Source organism: Lonchura striata, chromosome 14 (assembly GCF_046129695.1).
Source record: "Lonchura striata isolate bLonStr1 chromosome 14, bLonStr1.mat, whole genome shotgun sequence".
In the NCBI taxonomy this organism is placed as follows: domain Eukaryota; kingdom Metazoa; phylum Chordata; class Aves; order Passeriformes; family Estrildidae; genus Lonchura; species Lonchura striata.
The window spans coordinates 429,128-456,631 of record NC_134616.1 but is presented as its reverse complement, the minus strand read 5'-3'; the positions used below and the strand labels follow the sequence as shown (position 1 = coordinate 456,631).

Here is a 27,504-nt window from a genome sequence, read left to right as displayed (position 1 = left end):
GTATGTCGACTAAAAATGCTTTGCTATGGCTCATCACAGTAGGGGCTTTCAATATTGATACTGTTAGGCACACATGTGCTCCGCGGCTGGTTGTTATATACCCATGGATTTAGTGTTTCGGGCTACAGAATATCTTTTAAGTGCTGCTAATTATTGTTTGCTAAAATGCCTTTCAGTCGGTAATGAACTTAACGTCTTGTACTTTCTGCGATAAACTCTGGAGGTCACAAAACGATCTGACTGGGAGATTAAATGGGAGCTTTACAAGCCAAAGCTGCTGCAAAACCGACTGGAACTTTCTGTGGCATAGCCCAGGCTTTTTGGAGGGGCTGGCATTTTTGCAGCCGTGTTTCAGTCGCTGTGCCAACAGCCGGGGGCCAGCCCCCTTCAGCCCCACAAGCCCTGGCACGGCCGAACAGTGCCACAGCACGGGGCACTGCAGACACCAGGGTTCTGGAAAAGGTGATGCCTGACTGCACCTCACATGTGACCAAAGCTTTGTGTCACTACAGCGGGGACACTCGGTTCACCTCTGCTCCCAGGGATGCAGCTGGAAAACAGGAGGTGATGAGGAGTGTAGGGAAGCTCACGTTAATAAAGCTGGACAGGAAGGTCAGGAGATCCGAAAGCACCAGCAGCTCTCAGTCCAGCCTCACAACTTTCAACCCTACATTAAAGTACCCAGGACAGACAGAAAAAGGAGGCAAAGGGATGGACCTTGGTTTCAACTGAGTATAAGATGGGAATTTTTGGAAAAGTAAGTGCAGACCTTCTCCCTGGGAACCCTCTTCAGTGGCTGCAAAGCTGCTGAGCGGTCTCGTTTCTTCAGCTCATCACTGCTGCCCAGAACAGCCCAAACCCAAACATCCCTGACAGGCCCTGCCTCGGCACTCCTGCTCTCAGCAGGTCCATCTCCAGTCATCCTAAACAAACACCCTCTCTAGAGAGAAGGATACGTGCTCTTACCTTAGTGTCATGGTTTGGGAGTACTTCAGCAGATTCTTTTAAATGGTAGAGGATGTCCAGGTGCACACCAATGAAGGGAATCACAAATGGTCATGATGTTCTGTAAACCAAAAAATCCCGAGTTCTAAAACAGTAACAAAAGCCCTTGTTTTAAAGAGAGCCAACCAAAAATCACATTCCATGTTGGATGACACCATTCAAAGCATCTCTGGGGGTCACCTTACCCCAGGCTCTTACAAGAGAATATTCTGAGTTGGAAGGGACCCACAAAAAACCTCAAGTCCAACTCTTAAGGGAATGACCCATATGGGTGGGAATCAAACCTGCCACCCTGGTGTTTTTTAACATTGTGCTCTTGCCTGAGCTAATCTCAGGGTCTGCATTGGATGGCAGCTAAGCTGTCTAGAAAATTCTGTTCTAAGCAAAAAAAAAACCAAGCCTTTGAATCTGCTGGTGCTGCAAGACAAATATTGAAAGGTGAGCACAGGCTTGTGCAAGGTTATGAACTGGATGTCGATGATGCTTCTCCTCAGGGAAGTGAAGATGGAGCAACCAACAAACATTTGTTCCAGGACTTTTCTCTACCGTGCACCACCCCTGTGTCAGAGGGACTCATGCCAGCCCAGACTCAATTGTTCCCACCTCCACCAATGCTCTGGTGGGCCCACACTCATCTCTGCTCTCTCCTGTAAAAGCTTTGGCTCTCATCCCAAAATCCTGTTCCTAATGTGAACAATTTGTTGGCGCAAGTCAAGGCTAGGTCAGCATTTAACAGCTAAAGAATGGCAAAACCATTATTGGTCTAATGGGTCAGGAAATTAGTCCTGTTCAAGTAATGTAACTATATTAAAAACACAGAAAATAAAATAAAAAGGATAACGGGGAAGTGAGAGAGAGGCCAAAAAAGAAAAAAAGGGAATTACGAGTTCTGTGTGATTTCAGGACCTGAGATTTTAACAAAAATATCAAATACCACTAAAGTTTTGATACACCTGTGACAGTGGAGATTTACAGTTTACTTGACTTCTTTCACTTTTAGTCCCACTAATGCAGTTTGGAGATTATATAGAATAAATAACCAAGATTATAAAAAAATAGGACTTGTGGGATTCAAAGTCCCTGGATTCACAGTAAAGCCCTTCCCATGGACAGGTGATTTCTGAAGGGGTGAGGCACCATCACCTGCAGGACCTGCAGAAATCCTGGTCCTGCACTCTGATGTTCCAGGGCTCCAGATGTTTGCAGCCCTGCAGACACCAGCTCCCACCCATGTTTTTTCTGAGCAGAATTTGCTACAAGAGCATGGAGGAAAATTTCTTCTTTCCCCATGTGGCCACTGTCAGGGCCACAGTGTCCACAAAGCTCTGTAGCCCTCAGACACATCTGCATTCAGCCACTTAGATCTGCTTGTAATGTTTCTTCTTAACTAGCAACCCTCTAAAGATTTTCTAATTCAACAACGAAGTACTCAATATTTTGGCAGTTACTGTGCATTCCAACACACTTTGCCCCTCTTATTGTCAGTTCTTCAAAAGTGAAGAGAAAGAGGTAGTCAATGTAGAGCATTTTAACTGCTACACCAGTAGGCTTTCAAGCTCTGTTTTAAAACTTTAGAATTAAACCCTGCTCTATTCTCTCCCTCTCTCATGCCAACCATAACACTTATTTAAAATTCCTTCTTTTCCTGACGTATTACAAGTCTGAAAGCTCCCATGGCAGTTTAAACCTTGGCATCTTTTCAGCAGCCCCCTGATTTATGAGCTTAGGGTTTCTACATTCTAGCTGCTTTACACTGAGGCTTGAAAATGTAGCAAGAAAATAAAAAATAAATAAAAGAGAGAGCTGACTTCTAGCAGCGGGATAGTACTCCTCAAGACGTGCCGATTTAGTTCCCCTCTTACTTGTGAAACAAATGGTGTTTTATGCTTAACACAATCAGGACCATTCTCTATCTGTTGCTTTCTAACCTTCCCCACCTGTGTGAAACCCAGCCAGAGCTTAATGAACATACTTGGAGCTGTCTGGACTGAATTAGTCCCAGTAGGAGTCACCCTTCAGGTACTCCACAGTCTCTCACGGCCGTGTAACTGCAAAGGAATACAAGAAACCTTTACTCTGGGGCTAATTAAATAAAGGTTTGCCTCTGCTAAGTGCATTTTTTCCCTTCCAAAAGCAAGTAATGTCTCATGTGCTGAACTATTTTGGAAGCATTTGCAATTATCTTGAAAATTTGGGAAGACGATTTTGGCATGAAAATGGGGGCAGAATGTGATTTTAAGCAACATTTGTCTTCCGGTTTTAAACCTTCTTTACTTCTACCTATCAAATTATTACAATAATTACCTTGCAAATATAAGGCATTACCAAAATAATGTTTTTTTCAAAATTCACATACAAAATTTTTGTTTTTACTATTCACACCTTAAATTTGCATTTTTCCACTTGAAATTCTAGAAAAATTATCTTTTTGGCAGCAGATTATTTGAAATGAAATTACAAGCTGGCTACTTTGACCATATTTCACATCCCAGACAGTAAATATTTAAAATGTTATGAAGACATGCTAAAGTGATTTCCTTCATGCTAATTATCAGTTGTAGAATATTGTTGTAGAGAAGTAATTCAGCAGCTTGAGATTGCTTCCAAAGTACCTATGGTGGGATCTCTAAGTTGGTTTATACACTGAAATTTCAGCTGCTGGCTTTTGTTCTTCTGTCTGATGTATGAGACAACTCCATATGGTTTCCAACCTGAATAGCACAAAATTTCCCTTAAATTAATTGGAGTGTTGATATAAAGCAGGCATATTTTGTTTTCCAGTCTAGCTTAGACCAAGAATGAGATCTCACTGGGTTGCAACCAAGTGGATGGCCAAGCATCCTCAGGAACGTTCACAAAAAACCCCAAATTATCCAGAGTTGTCCATCTGCAATTCCCTGATGATGAGGTTGGGCTGTGAATCCTCCCCACGGTGTCCAGCAGCACAGCGATGAGTCCAATCTTCTGCACACACCACGGGGGCTCCAGCACACTGAGGAAGCCTCAGTGCTCAGCTAAAACAGGGATCCGGAGCGTTAAAATTCCCTGTTTATCATCAAGAAACACAAAATGCTTCCTCCTGCTCTTCACCATGAAGCACCATCAGGACTGTTTGCTGAACTTCTTCTCAAAAAGAGCCATGCCAGCTCCTTGCCTTGGAGATAAAGACACCAAACTTATGCCATGGCAGCGTCTGCTCTGGGGCAGAGAGGATGCTGAAAACTGTATGACCACAGCCCAAAATATTCTTCCTTGTTTGGGAAAGCAGAGGATGATGCAGGGGGTACTCCACAGAGGATGCTGAATCAGATCAGAACATTTAACAAAACCTGACAAAGCACAAGGGCGTTATTTAAAGTAGGAAATGGGCAAGCCAAGCATACAAGGCAGAGAGAGGCATGCAGTCAGCTGTGTGTCAGTAACAGGATCTGAGATGTTTGTCTGTCTCCAGGAATCGAGACACCCACGGGAAGGATCTGTACCAGCCCTAAATTAAGATACAGAACTGGGAAAGAGACAGTCTTCTCCATGGTCACTCTACCCAGAAATTCCAGTCCTTGGTCTTCTCTACCCAACCAAACCCCCAAACTCTACCTGCAGAATCAGCTCTCCTACTCAACCCGGCCATGATGAGCAAATGCAGTTTTAGAGAAGTGCACTGGATGAGGGCAACATTCATTGGGCTGTAGAGCCCTTTGAGGAACTGCTCCATTTGGATTATAAATCAAGATAACTGTTGGAAGTTACCTTTCTTGCTTAAAAAAATACCAACAAAGTGCCCCTTTTCCAGTGAAAATGACATGCAAAGTTGAAGAACTCACTCTAGCTGAATCACTAAGTATAAAGGGGCACAGTGTAATTAAGTTCAGTGTCCTTGTGGGAGGGAATGCAACAAAACCTAGCACTGTGACATTAAGCTTTAGAAAGGGGATTTAAAAAAAAAAAAAAAAAAAAAAGGGGGAAAAAAAAAAAAAAAAAAAAAAGAGGAAGCCGGTCAAAAAGGCCCTGAAGTCAGAAGTGAGGAAATTAAAATCCTTCAACTCAGCATGGAGGCTACTTAAGCAACCATAATAGAGTCCCAGAAGGAATGCACAGCTTTTCAAAGAAACACGGAAGGCAAGAAAAATAAAATTAGCATGGGAAAACAGCAAGGTTCAAGAGGTTATTTAAGCCAAACAGGTAGAATTCAAAAAGAAGTGAAAACCTATCTGAAGGGAAGGAACACAACTCATGGAAGGTTCTCCCCATCATGAAAAAATTGTTCAAAATTGTGGTGACTGAGAAATGGTTTGGGCTGAGGGAAGGGGGTGTGTGTGAGAGAGAGAGAGAGAAAGAAGGAGAAAATAATTAATGAAAGTAAAAATGAATAACTGGAAAAACTGATTTCCAGGATACTCCAATGGGTAATAACAGTGTATAAGGTGATTGCAAAGAAAAATTAGTTATTTTTCATCAGCGTGTAGGCCACTGTGATACAAACTGCCCCAGGCAATGGAGTCTAGGACAGACAGAAGGGTTAAAAAATAAAGGAGTGGAAGAAAAAAATGAATTGGAACCCAAGAGATCCCTGAAGCCAACTGGAGCAGGCGACTGCTCCCTAGGGTGGTGCAGCTGGGTGCTAATCACAAAGTGTGATTTCCATGAGCCCACATGGAAAATGGAGAAATTCCTGCACTCAGGCACTCTTTCTACCTCTTCCATGCTGCACCAAAAGCCTCTTGATGTCTTGTGCAAAGCAGAGTGACCTGTGGAAGTGTGAGGAGCCCTGCAAGCTGCGGGAATGCCTCCAGGACGGAATGGTGACCCCAGCTGGGCTCCAGCTCCTGTCCCTCCCAGCTGCACCCAGCCTGCAGCACAAACACACTGCTCAGCCTCAGTTACCTGTGTGGTCCTTTAGGTAATTGTCCTCTGCATCATTCAACGGGAGAACACAGCATTTACTGGATTACTGGCTCTGCACTGCCTTAAAGACACAGCTCAGTGCCCTGGGAGCCAGCTGCACTGTTGCAAAGCAACAAGCAAATATTCCTCTTCTCCCTCCCTTTTTGAGCTCCACAAGAAGGTACTTTAAAAGAAAACAGAAATTGTGGTGCTACAATAAAAATGGAATATATTTTACATCTTTTATGCAATATATTTGGTGACCCAGTCACAGAACCAGAGGTGGCCATGGCTCGTTAGAGTGCCTTGTACAGGCTCCAGGTGAAAACGGTAAATTATCTTTCCATAGGCAAAACAAGGGTGTTTGGGGCATGGGGGGTGTTCATGGTCAAATATTTATTTCTACAATACTGAAGGACTGACTCAGCGTGTGCCCAGCTGCAGCACATGGCAAAATCCTGTGTGCTTTCTGCTCTTCAGAAGGCACACGCCCTGAAAGACACAGGAAAAGAAGGGAGCAGAGTAGGAAGTGGCCACAAGCCAAGAGGCGCCAGCACCTGGGGCAGGGAGAGGATGGCAGCTCACACTGCAGAGCCCTGCACAACCAGTACAGGTGACATCCTCCAGCCAAGCAGCAGGAGAGCCCCTGTGCCTGGCTGGGATACACCAGAGCACCCAGAGCATCACGCTAAGACAGAGAAAGAAGCAGGAACACAGAGAAAGTGGAGGAGATGGAAAACAGCCCCCTCCAGTGTTTTGGAACTGGATGCTCTGAGAACCTTCCCTTTGAGCAAACTGCCAGTCAGGACAGAGCTGTCCTGGGATGGGGATCACCACACAAGGGGTTGCATGTTGTTAGTACACACATTTACGCAGTTGCTGTTTCATGGTCCAAATGGTGGCTTTGCATGAAAACCACTTCGATGCTTGCATGTGCACATGGACCCAAGGACAAGGAACCACACTGGCATTCACGGATAATGACAAAGGGCCCCAGTACAAAGGCACAGAGACCAGCTGGTGTTGAGGACGACAAACCTGACTGCCTGATAACCCTCTAGAGAGAGCTGCAGGTTACCTGTCCAGCTCCAGGTCAAAGAGAGCAGCCTGACTGACTTCGTAAGCTGTGGTAGATCCATGTTAGGGCGCTAAAGGAGGGCAAAAATGACAAACAGTTTATCTGGGAGACAAGGCATGTCCTCCGCCAGTGCATGCAACTTCACATCCCCTCATGTCATCTTCCACTGATAAATACTCAGACACGGGTACTGTCTGAATGAGGAACTGTCTGGGCTGACATTTTCACATAAGAGCAAATGGGTTTAATAAGGACTCACACAAAGAAAATTTGGAGCTCTGTGTGGCTAGAGCAAGCTGTCTTTGACAAATATTCCTGGCTACCACTGCAGCACATGTTGAGCACAAAAATGCAGCAGCTCAGGCAAAAGGTCCCTCCAGCCCAGCTTGTCCCAGGAGCAGCCAACAAGAGATGTGCTGCACAAGGGCACAGCCACAGCGAGAGCACTGGGAGGTTTCACGCAGAGCACTCCTCCAAGACTATTCCTGGGGAACTCCAGTGGCAGAGTTTCCAGCTGTGGGAGGGTTTTTCTCCCAGCTTTTCCAAAGAAGACAGGTATCCCTCAGTCCCATCTACTGTCTGTAGTTCCAGCAGTCACCAACACAGCCCTAACCCCCAGGGTATCACCAAACAGCAGCAGAACCAAGCCTCAGATTGACCCAGCTCACACCTCAGTGTCCTGTGCTTTTGTCAGTGGCATTTCTGCTCTGCTGGTTGTAGGCTAAACTTTACTCATGTTTACACCACATAAAAGAACTAAAGGAAATTACACTGGAATTATATAACTGTCAGAAAGCAAAGTTTAGTTCTAGATTACATTAATTTTTTTATCAATCACATAACTTGCTATCAGCTAATAAACTCATTCTGTCTATACTTATCCAGAGCCAGGAGCAGGCAAAGGTTATTGCAAAGTATCACTGAAAATCTGTTTGTCCAGCTTTGGGTTGGCTGATTTCCACGAGGAATGCGTTTAGTTAATTGAAAAGGTTTTGCTTAAAGTTTGCCAGCAAGAGATCACAGAGTTCTAGGCAACACATACTGTGAGTATGAACTCCATTCAACCTTTGAAATACCTCTGTGAAGGCAGGAAATTGAAATATTGTGCTATATTGGCAACTAAAGAGTCATTTATCATCCATGCTAAGTTTGGAGCACAGTGGACTGATTTTTAAACTCTGAGGGTCCTGATTAACAATTGCAAGGTGTGTTTATATAATCCAGATTATGTACTGAAATATGCTTTCAAGAAGAATATGAGATAATCAGCAGCTGTATCCACCCTCCTATTTGCCTAAGATCAAATTTGGCCTGTGCTCAGAGGCACAAACACTATATTAAAACACAGCGGAGTTAGACACCTACTGACAACAGCAAGGAAACTCACAGTTAAGGGGGAAAGCACGCCATATGTTCTGCAGTACCTAGGCACAACAGGGAGCATTCAGCTCATCATTAAAGAGGCACCCAGTTGTGCCTAGGTACTGGAGAACATATGGAACACTTCCCTGCTCATGTCTGAATTTCCTTACTATTGTCAGCTTATGGATCAAGCTTGACTTTTTACTTTTTTTTTATACAGGCTGCAGGGGACTATTTTTTGTTTTAAATATAGAGTTGGGGGATTTTTAAAAGTAGTTGTTTAGTTTGTGATATACCATTTTAAATTGATAATAACAGCCCCACAGACTGATAATTATTACAAAGCTGATTATTATTACAATACATAAATTATTGAAGTCAGTTTTCAAGAAGAGTTCAGGATCACTGAAACCATAACTTGTAAAAATGAAGCAGGGATTCGCTCAGGGAGTTTCTGGACAGACACCTATAGAAGCTTACAACAGGCAGGACTAATTGGCCTTACTGTATCTGAAAAGCAGTGGTTTTATTCTATACTTCAGCCCTTCCCTCTAAGCTGTCTCAAGGTTTTAACTGCTTAAGACAATGCAATCAATCTATTGCATCACAACATTTATATTTTAATTAGCAGACTGTTAGGAGTCCCCAGCTGGAATTGCCAGGCACCATGCTTCGTAGTGTACATCTATTTATGAGATCCAAAGGGCTTATAGTCAAAGCTGCTAAGGAGCTAAAAGAGAAAAGATAATGGTTATTGCTCTCATTTCAGAGCTAAGCAAGAATGGACTGCGACTGGGATAAGCTGAACTGTGCAACACCTTCCACCTTGAGCATCCAGGATGCAACTTTCTTATTATTATTGCATTTTAAAAAGTAATATCATCATAAAGATAGAATCAAATCAAATTATATGGTATGTCAATTATTTTTAAGAAATCACATAGAGATCTGGTATCAGAAATTACTCCAGTCTCATTAAAACGCATATCACTTTGGTTCTCTCATTCAAAATACACTGAGGAGAAGAGGGGAGGAGTGGGGTTTGTACAAACACTAAGTCCTGTCAGATCTGAATTACTGTATGATCTCACATACGTACTGGATAACCATAGTTCTCATTTTCCTAAAAAACAATGTGAAAAAGTAAGTTCATCTCCTTGCTTTGCCTCCCAAACAACCCTCTCTTCCTGTCTCAATATCAGACTGTTCTTTCAGTAAAATAACAATAATAACGATTTTTTAAAATTTGGTATTTCGGAAATGTAAGAGTTTTCCATTTTTCCCCACTTTGCTCAGAAAGAGACAATTCTGCAGACTGAGTAGGCCACCTGTTTCCTGGCCCTATGGGGTGCCCAGTGTACTCTAAGCACTGCTGCTTACGCTGTTTTTACAATTTAGGACAAAACAGTGACATGAAAAAAGTCCTGCCCAGCCAAAGAGGAAGCTGCCCAGGCCCCTGGCTGCACTGCTGCCAGCTGGACTCCTCGGGGTCTCTCCAGAGCCTGCGGCACCCTGGGGTGGAGGCCGAGGAGAGGAGGATGAGGAGGGGGCCTGCCCTGCCCTGGTGCCTCTCCCCTCTGTGCCCCGGCAGGTCCCAGAGCAGTGCCTTGCAGAAGGGGCATTTGGGGGGCTCGCCCTGCCCTGACCCCCATGGGGCTCACCCCGTTTGGCAGGAGGCAGTGAGTGAAAGCCAGGGGAGAAAAGTCTCTGGTGCCTGACAGAGCCACTGCGGCGGCAGCAGGAGCTGTCCTGGCTGGAACCATCAGCAGCCAGGAGAATGCAAAGGGAGAGATTTCCCCAGGACACTGCCCGGCCTCTTCCTCCTCAGCAAAGGCAGGCTAGGACCTTGCATGTGCTGCTTTCAGCAAGCCTGGACTAAACCTGAGCGAAATTCACCCCACCTCCCCTGGTCTGCTTAAATCTATGAGAGCTGTACTCTCAACTCAATCCATGCAGAGAATGAAGGTAACAATGAGATTTAAATCAAAACAATGAAACAGCTCAGTCACAGTATTGAAACTCATTTAGGCTCCCCCTTCAATCCTTAAATCACCTTCCTCCCCCTCTAATAGACTATTAAAATGCTGTTATGATCTGGAAACAAAGTTAATTCATATTTGTAAAGGTAGTTTTAAGCAGTCTAACAGGTTAAACAAGAAGACTATACATATATATACTAAGCTCAGTGAGTTACCTGACTGTGCTGACATTGTCAGGGCTGTGAGGATCCCCGGCAAGCTCAACTATTTCATGAATTTGCATAAAAGTTAGGGTAGAAGATTTGTGAGAAGAACACTTGCCATAAGCAGAAGAGACAAAGGAAAGTGCAGAGAGCAGTGTTATTACACTCAATTTTCTCTGCCAGCCTGCTCAGCGCTCCTGGGAAGCAATGCCTTTCCCTTTTTTTATGTCCTTGAGAGAATGGATACACTACAATTCAGATTTTAATAGTCTGTTGACCTTGACTACTCAGTTATTAAGTTGTCTTCCAGAAGTTCACAAGAACCCTCCACTGAAGAGCTGTGGAGCAAACAGGTTCCCCTTCAGTCCTGGGGACTGGCAGAGTTCCCCAGGGAGCTGCAGCCACTGCTGTGCCCAGGGCACAGGACAGAAGGGCTGAGGGGCAGCTGGGGAAGCACAAAGGCCCGTGCCCTCTGCTGCTGAAGGTTTGTCTGGATCTCAAGAACCAGCTCCACCAACCTCTCCTCCTCAGCAGTTTGCTCTGACACAGCCTCGGGTGGCAGAGAGTGATGTGATGTGATGTGATGTTCCTCACCCTTCACTCTGGCACTCATAGCTAGAACTGGGTTTTAAAGAGCAAAGGAGGCTGACAGGACCCCTCACAAGAGCTCTACCTTCTTTAATCCTATTTCAGAAAGTAACAAAACTCACTAATGACTCCAAACCATGGAGATGTTCCAATCACTACCTTTTTTACTCCATTTCTGTACCATTTTAAAGCGTCAGTAAACCCTTCCTGAATGCCTGCAATGCCCATGTCAAGACCTATGTCTGTCTCTACAGAAGCACAAGCCAGCACTGGTCCAGCTCTGTGGCTGGATCCCATCTCTGCACCAGGCAAACAAACAGTTTGGAGCCCGGGCTGCACACCCAGAAACATCACAGCTGCCAGGGAATCCATTCACAGTGATTAAAAGGTTGTGGTCACTCTGCAGAAAACCGTGCAAACCTGGGATCGAGCCCGCTGTGCTGAGAAGTGCCAGAGGCTCCTGGCAGCGAGCACAGCGCAGGGGACGGGAGCTGCAGTGTTCACAGGGCAGGGGATGGGAGCTGCAGCGTCCTGCTCCGCGAGGAGCACACAGCTCCTGCCCCAGTGCCACTGGCCTGGCTGCTGCAGGGAGCAGGAGCAGCTTGTCCTGGCCTCCAATTAGGCAGACAGAAGTTACATCAAGTAACAGGGCACAGAAATGCGACCTCTTGTCTGATGAGCTTTTCCAAACTGCCGGTCATCTGGAAAGGGTGTGTGCAGGCAAGGGTCACAAGTTTAGCAAGGGCTACACCAGCAGCAAGGCGAGGCAATAAACTATAGTGCAACAAGTGCAGATATTAGCTCTGTCTACATTTGAAATCCTGAAACAAATTTGCTAAAGATTTAGGGCTTCATTAAGGTCAAAAGGGTTATGCTGTAGTTGATAGGCACATTTGTTTTATTAATTGAGTCATAAGTTCTGGCAGTCTGAAAATAGATTGCAAAACACGCATCAGCTGCTTTTGATTGCCATGAGAGATCTGAAAACCTGCCAGTAAGTCTGTTTGCAGCTCTTAAAAATTCTGGCTTAAAACCTGTTTTAAACTATTAACAATTACTTTTTTTTTTAAGCATGCAAAGAGGGAGGGCAAGATAGAGAAAGAGAAGCACATGTTTTCTTCAGGCTCAGAGCACAAGAGTTACTGATGGAAGTATCCTCCTCTCAAGGCTGATTATTTTTTAGACAGCCCAAGCTCTCCCATTCCCTGGAGTCCCCAGCCTTGGTGTTTATCATCTCATGCAGCTCTCAGTGTGTTTTAGAATGAAGAACATTTGGCGAGCATCCTGCTGGAAAAGAAATGTGCAAGCAAAAGAGGAAGATGTCCCATCTGCATGCCTTGTTTTAAATCTGTTGAGCATACAGGACAGGAATACCAAAAGGAAGCAGTGCAAAGCACTCGCTGAGATCTGCCCCAAATACGTGTCAAAGCGCCACACCAAAATACAGAGCAGCTGTTTTCCTTGCACAGTCCCAAGCCCAGAGTGATCATGTCACAACTCTGAGAAGGTTTCAGCCATGCAGAGAGCATTTCATACGTGAGTTACTTAAGCTTCAAACCCAGTGAGCCTCTCTTATTACCCCACCACAGCACTGGGATGATTTGTCAGCTGCTCTCCTAAAAGCTGCCATAGCCAAAAGTGGCTGGAAGCCTGGCAGAGCTGCTCAGTTTGCCCTCCCCTGACAGAGCCTTGACTCATTACAGTTCATGCCATGACATAAAAGGTTACTGACTTGGCACCTTCATTCCCCCAACTGCAGACTCAGCCTTTGAAAGCTGCTCTCCCAGCCCTGTGCTGCTGTTTGCTTCTTCTGCGTCCACATCTCATTTCAGTTCTCCTGCCGTTCGCTTTTTTTGTCTTTAGCAGGCCAAGTAGCTCCTATAGGAAGACAAAAGTTGGTTTGCAAATTAATGCAAATTACTTTTTGGAAATAGACTTAAATTTTGGTTCCCCGATCTCAGCACAGCTTCAGGATGCTCTGGGTTCATACAGAGCTTGCATCTGGTGCTGGCCTGAGCAAGAACCAGGCAAGAGAACCATGCACACCAGCTCTTGCCTCTGGCACCTCATAAATGACTTCACACTGCATCTGGAAGTGCACTATCTTCCAGCACATCTGCCAATCTCACAATACAATAAAACCAGCCATCGGGTACCTCGGGTACGCCAACATAAGCTGCTCCTTTTTTAGCATTTTTACTTATTCTCACAGCCCTTGCAAGCAGCAGTGAGCTGCTCCCTCCTGACGCTCCTCTGATCACACAGAGCTGAGGCACAGGAAGGCAGAAGAGAACAGGCAGCAGCCAGCTCCTCATGCAGCCAGAGCGCTCTCAGGAGCTGGGACACGGCTCCTGGGGGGCAAAATCCACGCTCAGCTCCTTGTGCCCCTTTCCAGAGGGACCAACTCACTCCCTGAGCAACTTGTAAATAAGAGTGGAAGATGTGAGCACGGGAAATCTGGTTGGAAGCCAGAGCCTGGGGTGTCCCTTGCTAAGGACTGTGACACACCCTACAGGAACCCACAGCTCACGGGTTTATTTAGCCAAAAACAAGGTTACTGCCTTGTGAACAGGACGCACCCTCAGGCTACCCCAGCTGTCCCCACAGGACAGCCAGGCTTCGCTGAGCCAGGCTGGAAGGATGGGATTGCCCTGGGGAACCTCCAGGATTTTGGGTCCGTCCAAGATGGTGCCTTCTCCTGAGCACCATCCCACATGTGCACACACCACCTCTGCTGCCAGGGGCTGCCCAGAGCAGCACCCAGTAAGACATGGACCACATAAACAACTGCTAAAAACACACATTTAGCCCTGTCAATCGCTCAGGCTTTAAAGTCTTTTTCTGTTACGGATGCAAGTCAATGCTAAATTCAGAATTTTCTATCTAGGGGTGACAGATGTTATGGTTCACCTCTTCGGGGGTTTTTTAAACACACTGAGTTTTGATAGCACTGCTCTAACCCAAACCATGCCTTTCTTTTCATTTGGGGTCTCCAGTCATCTAGTCATGGCTCTCTTGAGTAGATGATTGGAGAAAGAATCATGAATCAAGAATTGGAAAGTCAATGAAAGAACTCTTGCAACTGGAAATTCAAGTCAGGTTATGAGAAAGTACAAAAACATTGAATATCAGGTTTGGCTTAAAACAAGGAAGACCAGGAGAGGACATGTGCAGCTATTTCAATTCATAAAAACCTTTGTGGGACTCCTGAGTTCTCACTTCTCCCTTGATATTAGGGCCCAAAGCCACTCCATCTCTTCAGGCTGCTGTGCAGGGCAGGATGCACAGTAAGTGGGACATTAGGAGGGATTTATTTATATTACACAAAAATGATGCTGCTTTCTCAAAGACTAGAACCGGTGTACTTTGTATAAAGTCTGGTGGCAGGTAGCAGGCTGAAGGACAAGCACTGGCATCAGCAGATGAGCATTTGGGACTCTCAGCAAGCTCTCCAGGGAACAGGGTCTGTTTGGCCTGCCCTGTGCCCAACAGCCCCCTTTGGAAGTAATTTGAATGTTTAAATGGCATTTGAAAGTGGCTTTGCATTTTTTAACAATTCCTGCCAAATTGCACATATTTATTTCAAGCCTGCCCAGTGTTTGCTATTTACAAATACTGCCATATATTTAAAAGCCAGAATCACTCCCAATTAGCTCAAGTGTTTAAGAAAATCATCATATATTCTGGATGATGAAAGATCACAGAAGGAGGTCTCCTAATGGATGGCAGGTGTGGGAATGAAAGCATCTAAAGACTGCGAGCCAAAATCTAAGAAATCACAGAATATCATAATTCACTTTAAACTGCACCTAGGTCACAAAGTTAAACAAGACCTTTGGCTCAGAAAATATTTAAAACTACCACAATTTTTATAACAGAAAAACAAACAAAAACTCCCAAAATTCTGATTCTTTATAAGAAGATATGCACATGGAGGATAAATAAATAATAAATATAAAATTAATAAACACAAGATTGAAAACCACAGATATTTTTGCCTCTGCTTTCAGGCAGCTATAAAGAGTCTTGATAAGCTCTAGATCCACAAAGATATCCTCAAGTTTTGTTAGAAAACACTGAAAACCGGGCAGGTTAACACATAATTGAAAGTTTGCTTCCCGTATGCATTGTAGTAACAAAATTACTTCTAAGATCTCCAAACACATATGATAATGGAAAATAATATCTGTCACAAAAATAGTAAAATCAACAGTTTAGCTGGATGAAACTCTCCCGCTTGGACTCTCATTCAAAGGACAATGATCTGTGTTTTGGATAAGCTGTATTTACAGCTCAGGTTATTGCACTGCAAGGTGGTGCTCACAGGCACCCGGTGAAGGCTGCACTGAGGTACCACAGCAAGATGTCTTTTCTTCCAAACTCCCACGTTGAGTGCAAGCAGTACATTTTCTATTTGTAAATGTTCACAGTTACTGTGAAAGCGGGGGAAATTAAAACTTGCAGATGCTTGGGCAATCAGAAACAATTCCCAAATGAGGTATGAAGGCAGAGACAGGGATGGGGAAATGCTCGGTCGCTCCAGAAGCCAGGGCAGGGCAGGAGGACGCAGAGGATGGGCAGCCCTAGCCTGAGGAAGAAGAAGATGGGCAGCCCTGGCCCCAGCAGGGTGCTGAAGGCTCTCAGCTCTGACCTCCCTAACAGCACCCTCCTTCCCCTCCAGCCCTGTGCAGTGGCAATTATAATTATCCAGGCAGATAATTGCCTCTCACCAGTTCCAGGGGCACGTTCCATGCCAATGTTCTGTGCCCGACTGTCCGTACCTAAGGCACAAATGCAAAAGGAGGATTCATAAATATACTTTTTATTTCCTAAGAGCTGCACCACAAATTCCACAATGCATTCATCTCATACAATCTCAGGGTATTTGTCAAACAAGATAATACTAACCAGAGCCAAAAATGGTATGAAAAACCACTGGTAGAAGGAGATATGACTCACATTTCTAGTAGTGGATCAGTTGCACTGGAATATGTTTTTGATCAGAACTTGGTACCAAAGCTACTGTGGCTGCTGATCACACAGAGATAGTGCTGTATTTTAGTATGTTTTTGAGAAAAAAACACTATTTCAAAGGGAGTTCTCTTTCTCCATAGGAAAAAAATCAAAGCAGCCCCAGACACAGTCACCTCCCTCTCCAACACCCGAGCTCCTGCATGACACAGTTCTCCCCTTGCTGCTTGCTCTGCTGAGCTCATTTTGGGTAAGGCAGGAGTAGGGCAAGGCAAAAGCACCCGAAGGGCAGCCAGAGCAGAGCCCTGAGCAGCTCCTGGGGACCTGAGGCTGCAGGACCCCTGACATCCTCACTCACCGAGCAGCACGGTGTGATCCCAAAGGGAGCAGGGCGTGTCCTCTTGGTTTTCACACAAACTTTATTAGCTCCCACTCCTCAAAAAGGAGCCTATGGGCACATTAAGCCACCTGCAGTATAGCTTGTTTCGATTAATTTGCATTCCTTCAGTCATCCTCTGCAACTAAGTAATTTTAAAAAGAGAAAGACAAAACAAAACCTGTGTTGTGTGTTAGATTCTAGAAGCACTTCTCACCACAGCAGAATCAATAAAGCAAAAAATCTGTCATTTCAATTTCCACAACACAGATAGAAATCTCTGAAGTTTTGGATATTTTTCCCCAACCAAAATGTTTATGTACTGATCAGAGGAGGTCCAGTTATGCTGTGAGAAGCCATGGTATGTGGCTTCAGGCAGATCTGAAGAGGTGAGGGATACAATCAGCAGGTGAAACCCCAGAGTTGTTCACCTCTAGGACTATCTTTAGCCTGGCATATTGATTTCTGTTTCAAAAGAATTTAAAAGCTGTGAGTACAATTTTCAACTGACAAATATAAAATGAAACTGTTTCATTTTTGTTTTATATTAGACCATCTTATCTGTCTTTTGAGTATTTGTTTCTCTCTTTAAAAATAGTGTTTTGCAGTTGTGATGGGTATAAAGATTATTTCTAAATAAGAATGGACTGGGGGCAGATCACAAGCACTTCTGCTGCCACTCATTGCTGTCCTCAAGCAGAGTCACCAGATTTTTCCATGCCACATCTGCTGAAAAGATGCTCCCAGGGGGAGCACAGCAGTAGATTTAGAGTCACACCAGCCTTGATTTGCAAATTCTAGTATAAACCAGAGACACATGAGAGCATGTTAAAAGATCCCTTTTCTTTAAGGGGGAAAAATTAAAATAGTAGAGTGGCTGGTCAGAACATCCACAGTAATGTTTTCAAGTCAAATGAAAAAAAAAAAAACACATTAGAAATAAAAGTGCTCAGGGTTCCTAATTTGCAGTTTGTAATAAGCCAAGAGGGGCATTCAGCATTGGCCCTGAGAAATGCTCTTCCCAACCTTTAGGACAAATCCTTCTAGCCCTGCTACACAGAATCAGGCTTCAGAGGTCACACACCTCCCAACAGTTCCCCCAGATCTTTGAATCAACAGCAAATCCACTGAAAAAAAAACCACTTCACTGACTTCAATACCTAAATAAGGCCCAGAAGCCCAGCTCTGAAAACCTTTGAAATAAATCGTGGCAGTGAACTTCAGCCCACACCCAGCTGACATCTGAACCACTGAAAAACGAGTCCAATTACACCCAGCTCGGCAGCCAGACAAGGCAGCTGTAAGAATGTATTGGCCTTTTGCTGCCACATCCAAACCACCTGAAGGGGAGGTCAGCAGCCCTTAAATCAGAGGAAGCACTTCCAGTTCTCAATAAGTCAGAGATGCAGCTGAAATTTCAGCCTTGAAACAAAATATTTGTCTTACCTGGGGGTCACCTTGGCTGAAGAGCAGCAGTTGCAGGAACAGTACTATGTCACCTGGAGGCTGTGGCAGGGTTTGATGTTCTCAGTCTCTGCTCAGGAGATGGATTGAGGCATTAGCAGCACACCCAGGCAGAGCACCAGCCCGCTCCCATCCCAGCACAGCCCGTGCAAGCTGCCTTCCCACCCAGCTCCCATCTACCAGGGTGTGCTAAGAGTTCATCCTTCGGCTGTTTGCCAGTCAAACAAAGATTCCCTTTGATTCTAAATTACTTACAGTCTTCAATTAGACTGAAACAACTGGCTAGAACAGATTTTATAAGCAACATCGTGGCATTAATACACTGACTAAAAATAAATGAAAGAAAGCATCTTGGTTTGGCTACTAAGAGAGAATCTGTCTGCAGCAGCATTTGCAAAGTACTTTATTTCTTCTCCTTTGGAACTGATGCACCCTTTCAGGAGCTGTAAGGTTGAGAAGCACACACCATCACAGTCGTTTTGCCATTAGTGTGCCCCGTGCCGAGAACAACAGCGATTATCACCTTAGTGGAAGGTGTTCTGCCGGTGTTAGATTTGCTCTGACCTCTGCCATGGACAAAAGATGTCAGATGGAGAACTCTGGCTATTGTGTCACCCAAGCAGAAACACACTGGTGTAAAGCAGAGGAATTCCTGTCTCTTCCCCCTTGCTGTGTCACTCTAGAACGGGCTAAGCAAAAGGTCTTGCAGGATATTTCTTGGGCATTTTCCTAGCCCTGACAGGAGTATCATGATGAGCTCCACTCAGTTCTTCACCAATCTCTCTTCAAACCCTCCAAAACTGAAGTACACATATAGATGCTGCCAAATCAGCCACGTCACATCTAGTGAGGACTCCAATCCAGCTGGGCAGTGCCCAAATCCTAACCCTTAAATTCCACTTCAAAGAAACCAGGATTCACATCAGAAAGCATGCACAAAAAGTACATTAAGTGAAAGGATCTGCACACCATTTTCCTTTGTTCAGCACCACAAATTACACCAGCCCCAGCAGTTTCTGTCCAACTCTGCAACACTTACTATTTGCACAAACAGATCTCTACCACAAAAGTCTTACAGTCAAACAATTGCAGCGAATCTCTTAAAGCCCCAGAAGCCCAAGACTGCAGGAGCACAGAGAAAGCCACCACCATGCTCATCCTCATCTCATGCTGCAAGCAGACCAAGTGCAGACCTCAGTGTGCTGGAAACGCCTCCCTGGGAAGGCTGATTACCTTAACTCACTGATGGTATAAATATCATTATCTGCAATTCAATCAAAAAGCAATCAAGGCCTGTTTATTAGTGTATTTTAAAAAGGCATTCGGAGCATAGGTTGGGCACTTATTGAATTTAACTAGTAAATAAGATTACAAGAATCAAATAACTGCTCTTGGGAAACAGCACTTTGTGGCAAGGAGTGATTTACAATCATTACCAATTTGAAAAAGAATGAAAAGATAAAAGGAAAACATCAGTGGGAAAAGGAGCAGCAAGCCATTTATTTTCGCTTTTTTAAGAGGATTTGCTATCAGTGTGCAAACACCACGGCGGATCCCAGGATGGCAGTATTTCTCATTGCAGATGTGTGCCACAGGACTGGTCTCCTCAGTCTCCAAAACTGCTTCTAATATTCTTCTTGTTTGGATTGTAACTTGACCCATACCTTCCACTCATGTTTTGTTCACATATACCTTTTATGCTGGATGACTTTACTTGTCTTCATCACCTTGGCAAGTCAAAAGGGAAACATTTTTAAAAGCTGTGGCATTACTCAAGCTGTGAGGTGGGAAACCCAAGAGAAGCAACATCTTAAAACATTCTGCACAGGGCCAAGTAAAAAGTCAATAAGGAAATACCATAGGCTGTTTTTAACTTGCTGAAAGTGTGAGACAGCTGTTAATTTCCTGATCACTCATGTGGAAATGGTAAAAATAATTAAGAGCAAAGACTAATCACCAAATCAAAGCAAATACTAAATAAGCAAACTTGCTTTCTAGCCTCAAATCCAGCGTGCAAATGAGAAGTGGTATTCAAAGGTTTAGTCTTTTGATAATTTAAAAGTACATTAAAAGAAAAGAAAGATCCAGTCTATGGCTGCATCATGTTAGAACATCAGCAGCGGGAGTTATGAGAACAGCTGGATTCACATGGTCAAGTCTGGAATAAAAAACAGAGAATGACTTTAAAGTCAGAAATAAGTAGGGTATGAAAATAGAAAGTGTACAAGGGAAAAGCAAATTCTGCCCTTTGCTCATATCGTATCCTGCAAAAATGCCACTGCTGCTTCTGAGCTGGCGGTGTTGTGATGCCAGTGAGGAGTGCGAGGTCCTGGCTGGCCCCTGAAGCCTTGTGCCCAATTTGCTGTCCTCACTCAGAGCTGGGTTGGTTTTAGAGCTGCCCAGGAGGCACTAAAGCTAGAGATGAGGAGAATCCAGGACCCCCTCTTTGGCAGGGAGGTGTGCAGTCCGTGTGGGAAGAGCAGAGGTGGGACGGGCACGGTGCTGAGCCAAGGAGACAGGCACAATGCCAGGCAGCTCCAGTATGTGCCCCCTCCTTTTCTGCTCGTGCCCGTGGCTGTTCTTTACTACAAATGCCCAGGTCTGCCTCGGGCAGGACTGATCCCACCCTCCCTGTGCAGGCAGCCCCAAAGGGCTCCACTCCAGTGCACCAGCAGCACTGGAGTGGAGCCCTTTTCTCAGGCACATAGAAAATGGGTGTTTCTCCTCCAGATTGTCCCAGACTCTGCAAGGGAGCATCTGACAGACAAAGAAGAGAGAACTGGGATCTTACCTATTTTTATAAATGGATTGGAGGAGGAAAGGACAAGGCCAGACTCTTCTCCATGGTGTCCAGTGAAAGAGACAGGCAGTATCTTTCAAACACAGCAATGTCCAAAATACAGCAAATGTCATTTAAACATAAGAAACCTTTATGTAAGAGTGATTGATCACTGGAACAGAACACCTAAAAAAGAGGACTCTCCTCATCCTTGGAGATATTCACAACTCACCTGGACACGATCCTGGGCAACCTGCTCCAATTTACCCTCCTCTGAGCAGGGATGTTGGATGAGATGATCTCCAGAGACCTCTTCCAACATCAAATATTCTTCTACCTGAATGCAACTGCATTAAAGTAAAAGAAAAAAAAAACCTCAAACTCTAGCTTAGTAATAGAAAAACAAAAATGCAATTCAGCAGGCATCACTTTATTCAGGATATTTTTTTTGGAACAGCACGCATTTTACTGCACGCTTGGGAAGTTCTCTAGAAAAGCAACAAAAGTTATCTTCCCAAGCATGTGATTAGAAAGCCAGATATTAACCCAAATATTAACCCAAATGCTTCCTACTGGGAAGCTTACGTGTTTAAGTAGATGAGACTGGGGAAATAAGGCTCTTCCAAACTTTGGGATGAAACTTTCCAAGTTTAGGTTGGCATCCACTTTTTGGCATTTGAACCTAGTTTAATTACTGATTCCAAAGGACAGTTTCTAAATATTCATCATTTGGCCACATCCCCACCATCTCTATTCTTTCTTTCTCTCTATCTCATAGATACCATCTCATATCTATCCCAAAAGCTATGAGAAACAGTTTTTGGTTAAAAACAAAGATAAAAAATTCTGATGGTTAATTAAGAACATCATGGAAGTTTTATGTAAATAGGTTCTTTTTGTATCCTATAAAATGAGGGGAAATTGTGTTTTTTGTTATTTCTATCTACGAATTCCTATTGCTTTTTTCAGCCCATCCTAGAAGACCAGAGACCACATGGATCCTGTTTTCCTGCAAAAGACAGTGGGCTCTTTTTGTTAAAGCAGGCACTAAAAGCTGCTACTTTTTTAAACAAACAAAATTCCAAAACAAACAAACAAACCCCAAAAACTCAACAAAAACACCACCAAATAACCCCACCCCATCTCAGATAACAATCTTAGACATAGAAATTTCTGTGAATAAGGTAATAGAGAGACGTGGCTGTGGAAAATAAGTCAAATTGTTTGCTTGACTTCAACCAGGTCCAAGGTTAATAAACTGAGAGCAATATTTCATTTCTCTCAGCCTACTCTCACTTTGAGAAAAGAGGCTTTTCATGCATATCATCAGGATGGCACAAACACCAGGGAGAACGACATGGGAAATAATACAGCAAAGTTTTGAGTGATGTCACTACACAGAAAAATTTTTATCTGGAAAAGTGATTGAGGAATTCCAGCAACAGCCCAAGTTCACTTCAACGAATTCCAAAAATATTTGTATAATTTTTAACACATTTTGAAGAACAGCTACTACAAAGCAGACAATTGTACAAATGTGTTTGCATAGAAAGGATATTATTTTGAAAGATTTTGAGTTCTTTTAACAAGTAATCTAAATATTTTTAAATTATCATATATTCAGATGGCTCCAGTGAGCTCCATAACTTCTCCCAGGATTTGGCAGCTAAAGACCTGAGGCTCAGCTTCTCATGAACTCATCGCAAGAGTTTTATTCTTTTGTTAAAGTCAGGGTGCAAGAATATCCTTAAATAACTGTGACATCTGTAGGAAATACAGAAAGATATATTTCCATGCACTAAAATGAAGCATTGATAAATGGTTTAATGAATCAATTATATTTCAAAATGGACTTCTGTTTTGTTTTACATTTCCTTCCCTTGTAAACGGCGTGCCAACTCCAATCCTTCACTCAATAAATGATTACTAAATGAGTGCACAGTTACAGGCACGCTGGTCTCTATGACAGGCCATACTTAATCACCACAGAAATATATAATTACACCTGTCAACCTCATCTCATGCAACTGATTCAATAACTAACTATGTCAGCAGTGGGCTAAGCTTCAAGGTCTCACTGTGTGAAAATACTCATACATGGCTAAACATCTTGGTATTTTAATTGCCTGTCATAGTGCCAAGGTTCCTATATTGTACCTATTTCCACAGCAACAGGCTGGAATGAGTCGAACACATTTAATAACTGCAAAAAGGTGAATTTATAAGCGTGCAGTTATTTTACAGCTCTCACAGACAGAGCAGGGTATTCTGAAGACATCTGGAGATGTGGTTGCATTTGAGAGAACAATTCAATTTGTGAAAAAAACTTCTGCGGGTGGACTGTACGTGCACACTGTGAAATAAAACTCATCAGAAAAATCAGAAAATTGTTTCTAATTACAGCCACGGGAGAGGTCAGCTCCTGCCTGGAAGTGTACACACACGCAGTGTGATGGGACATCTAATCTCAGCGCACCAGGAGCCACTGTGACAAACCAGCTCCATGGAGGCTGCAGGACTGAATGTGACGTTTTGTGCATGCAGCGCTGTGGGTGGCTGGCAGGGAGGTGCCCTGCAGGGCTGTGCCGTGCCCAGGGGCCAAGCCCAGGCCAGCCCAGCAGCAGGAGCAGCCCCAGCCCCGCTGCCCTCGCTGCTCCTGGCACAGGGACACGACAAGGGCAGCGTCCCTGGCGCCTGAGCTCGGGGCACAGCAGCACCAACACTGGTGACCAGAGCTGCCAGCACAGCCCCGCGTGGCTGAAACACAGGCAGATGCTGCCAGCTGATGGGAGAGACAATCAGCTCCTCAGGAAACAGATGTCAGGCAACAAAATATCTGGTAGAAAACAATAATGTGGAAAATGAGAAGGTAAAAAGGCAGAAGAACTGCCCCGCGCATTGCTAATGGACAGTTCTGGAGGCTTCCACGATCTAGGACTTTAAAATCAACAAATGTAAATTCTGTTCACACTTTCCCTAGCACAGAAAAGCCCTCACCTGCGTGAAATTTCTATGCAAAAAGTTAAATTGCTTTCAAGCAATTTGTAAGCTCAAATATGCATGGAAAAAAAGTAAACAACATCACTGAGGAGATCCTTCTACCCACCAGCAAAGCCGCAGAACACAAGTGGGTGAGAATGCACAGATGTTTAATTAAAATTAAGTGACACATCTCCACAACCTTCCTTACTCTGTAGACTTGTCAGGCTATATCCTTCCCTTCTGATGAGTGGGCTTCTTCAATTCTTCTGTGTTTTGGCCGAGTTCAGCTTTATTTCTTAAATATCACCACAAACTGGAACTCTTAAACGTAAGAGAAAAGGTGCAACTCCAAAGTCGCTATAGAAAAAAGAAAAAGCAGTGGTAGTTTTCACCTACAAACAAATACTTAGCAGTCAAATGATCAAGAAGAGCATAGCATGGCAGAAATATCCACCCTGACTTATTCCTGCATGATTTGATGTTGCATGATCACAGGAAGCGGATGGAGGGCAGATGTTAAAGCCTATACACAGGAAATACAGAATACAGAACACAAGAAAATAGGAAAATAAACCCACTTTGACTCTTGCTTTAATTTACTGTAAATAAAACACCTCCAAATGCAAAACAGATAAGTGGGAAACACCATTTTTTAAAAATGGGGTTATTATGGAACTCATCCCCAAAGACAGGATTTTATAAAACAAAAGAGAAATTAAACCCTGTAAAGACTAGCAGAACCTCCAGTTTTCCAACTTAGCTCTGAAAAGGAGAATAAGCCTGGTAGTGCCAGGGAAAGGAGCCTTTCTGTTGAAAACTGGAGCAGCAGAGCATTTATTCATAGCAACGTTCAATGGCCAGATTGAAGTGGGATTTCTCACATGAATCTTAAAACTTGGAGACATTTTCTGACCTTTTGGAAGGAGGTTCTTCCTAGGCACGTCTGGACCGGAACGGCCAGCAGGACACACAGAGGCACCCTCAGCTCCCCAGTGCTGACCCCGAGGAGCACACGGGGGAGAGGGAAGGCTGCAGATGCAGGGGGAGAGGGAAGGCTGCAGATGCAGGGGGAGAGGGAAGGCTGCAGATGCAGGGGCACAGCAGCACAGCTGTCCTGGGGGCACTGGGCACCTGGCCGAGCCCCAGCCGAGCCAGGCACAGGGGCTGCAGCACCCCTCTGCTCGGGGTGACAGGGGGTGCCTCCTGCCCCCCAGCACAGCCAGTACTGCCCGACACATAGGACAGCTTGTGGCTGAAGAATCCAGCAGGTTTTCAGCTGGACAGATCACCCTCACCCTGCTGGGGGGAGCAGCAGCTGCACTGTCCCTGCTGAGGAGCGAGCCTCAACCACCACAGCCCAGAGGCAGGCACGAGTTCCCCTCCCTACATTTCAGGGGAGTGCAGCTGCCACCGCAGCCTCGCCACGCTTTCCTGGAGCTGTCCAGAACAGCAATCTAGCATATATTCCAGTTTATCCTTGGAGAGCTCAGCTGGCCAGAAGACTTCCCAAAGGATGTATTTGCCATATCCTTTCAAAGCTGAGAGGCCAGAGTAAGAATCAGCTCAAAGAATTTTACAAAGTCTTTTATACTCACCGTAGTACTTGAGAAACAGGAAGGATATCAAAGCTCTAAGTGGTTCATAGCATAGATGATCCACAAAGTTTCATTCTAAAAGCCTTCCCTCCACGCACAGTTACTCTCTTCTCTACCCATTCATCCCCACAAAACTCCAAAGCAAAGGCACTCATAAAATCTTTATCCTTTTTCATATCTGCATTTGCAATGGAAGGTTTGCAGATTTGCAAGAATTGCTTTTCTGATCAACCTAATTTATTTTTGGTTTTGCTAATTAGGCTCATTTTTCCCTTGCAGCTAAAGTAAAGCAAAAGGAATAGCTACTGTTCCTTTATAAACAATGAAAATATAAAAAAACTGAAGTTCAAAATAACAATTATTAGAATTCAAGTAAAAGGTTTTTCCAAAGATAATTATACATTTCAGGCACTGTTCAGAGAGCAGTGAAGCTCGTGAGTGAACAGCTGAATGAAGCAGAGCCCAGAGCTGGGCTGGCACAGAAAGCTGCAGTGAGGCTGACAGCAGCTCAGGGCAGGCTCTGCCTGCCACGTCCTGGGCAGGGAGAGGCAGATAAGCTGCCTGATTTGCAGGAGCACAAAGCTAGGTTGCACCAGACAAGGAGCAGCCCCAAGAGCTGCAGCTGAATTTTCAAGCCTCAGACAAGGCCTAATTCAACTCCCATTAAAGTCAATGAAAGCCTCCCATTGATGACAGCAGTGGTTGGATCAGGGCCACACTGATGTTTACTGGAAGCCAGATACAAGGTCTGATTACTTTTATACTGCTACACATCAGATCCTTATTCACTCCATTATTTACAGGCTTGCAAACAAGCAAGAAATTCTGATCACACAGTCATAGAGACTCCATTTGCATCCTTGATTGGCATGATGAGAGCTCAGAGAAGGGTTTGAATATGTATTACACAGAGCAGCAGTGCACAGAACCTGCAGGATGCACTAAAGCAATCAGGCAGCATGAAGAAATTGAAATGGAATTCCTTGGAGAAAGGGATCATTAAGTGCTTAACAAGCATCACTCCGTTATATCTGTTTTAGTGATGTTAGCATAATTTTAATTGTTACCATCCAATCTGTTTTGATAGCCTTGGAGTTATCAAGATGCTAAACATTTTACGGTGACATTTGAACAATCAGGAAGATTAGCTGCAAAGCCCTCTACCCGGTAGCCCAGTGCCTGTGAACAGACAAAAAGGGGGATCTATTTTCTGTGTGGAACAAAGACAAGACAGGCAGATCAACACAATTAAATATTAAACAGAAGTAATTACATAGGCAGCTAAGTAATAACTCAAACACCCTGTGTTTTATTATGCATTTCCAAGTAGCCAATTAAATTATACAACATTGTGAATGTGCCTGGCATATCCTGCTGCCTGGTAGGTCATTTAGCCAAGTTTTACTTCTAGTACAGAGAATCGGACTAAAATTTATTCTGAGCCAAGGAAGCATGCAAGATAGAGGGGTCTGCTTTGTCTCAAGCTGACAAAAAGCTGTTGTTCTTTCTAGGAAGTCCAGAAGTCCTCGAGTTCTGTCTAATGCTAAGGGGCAGGCTCAGAGCCACTCAAGGTGATAACTTAAGCTATGACACGTGTGGCAATTTGCAGCCTCAGCCTCACACCCAGAGATCAGGGGCCAGAGCAGCACACAGCAGCCCCTACCTGCATGGAGACACTCTTCAGAGCAGGGCTCAGTGCGTGCCAGGCACAGAATGTATCAGGGCTTCATGGAACTCCAAATGGGCTCGTTCACTTGCTCTAAAATTACACACCTGCTAAAAGTGTTTGCTGAATCAGGGCCACATAGGCTATTTGCAAGTGATCTGTAATTAAATGCAAACTAGTGCTCCCAGCAGAACAGTAGCAACTAATAATAATTATGATAAAGCTAAATATTATCCAGAAGAGAGGAAAAGGACGTAATTATTGCCAAATGAAATATGGCAACAGTAGGGTTTTAATATGCTTCTAAGAAAAGCTTGCAAAATCTTTGGCAGCATAAGACTGAGACTTCCATATGGATAAATAAGGATCCAGGCTGAAATCTGACAAGTTTTTGATTTCTTTAGGGAAAAACTTAGAACCTAGCAGCATATACTGCCCTTCAATCAAACAATACTGTGATCTAACCATTTCCACCTTAGCAGCTCATCTCTCTGATGAAACCGTAACTGTTTTTAGTTATTCAACTCATGTCCATAAATGGATATTGGAAAATAATCTCTCTCAGGAAAAATTGT

The 27,504-nt window shown here is 44.2% G+C and overlaps 1 long non-coding RNA gene across 1 annotated transcript in view; it reads right to left on the bottom strand.

The window, feature by feature from the left end:
• LOC110476876 (uncharacterized) overlaps window positions 1–27,504 on the bottom strand; it is a 113,270-nt gene that overhangs the window by 77,484 nt on the left and 8,282 nt on the right. Inside the window, exons 2-9 of the long non-coding RNA XR_013340781.1 lie at window positions 23,868–24,025; window positions 20,919–21,033; window positions 20,699–20,780; window positions 17,890–17,977; window positions 16,426–16,588; window positions 15,827–15,877; window positions 12,829–12,974; window positions 967–1,066 (exon numbers count right to left, since the gene is read on the bottom strand). This is a non-coding gene — a long non-coding RNA (uncharacterized LOC110476876). The remainder of the gene's footprint in view (window positions 1–966; window positions 1,067–12,828; window positions 12,975–15,826; window positions 15,878–16,425; window positions 16,589–17,889; window positions 17,978–20,698; window positions 20,781–20,918; window positions 21,034–23,867; window positions 24,026–27,504) is intronic.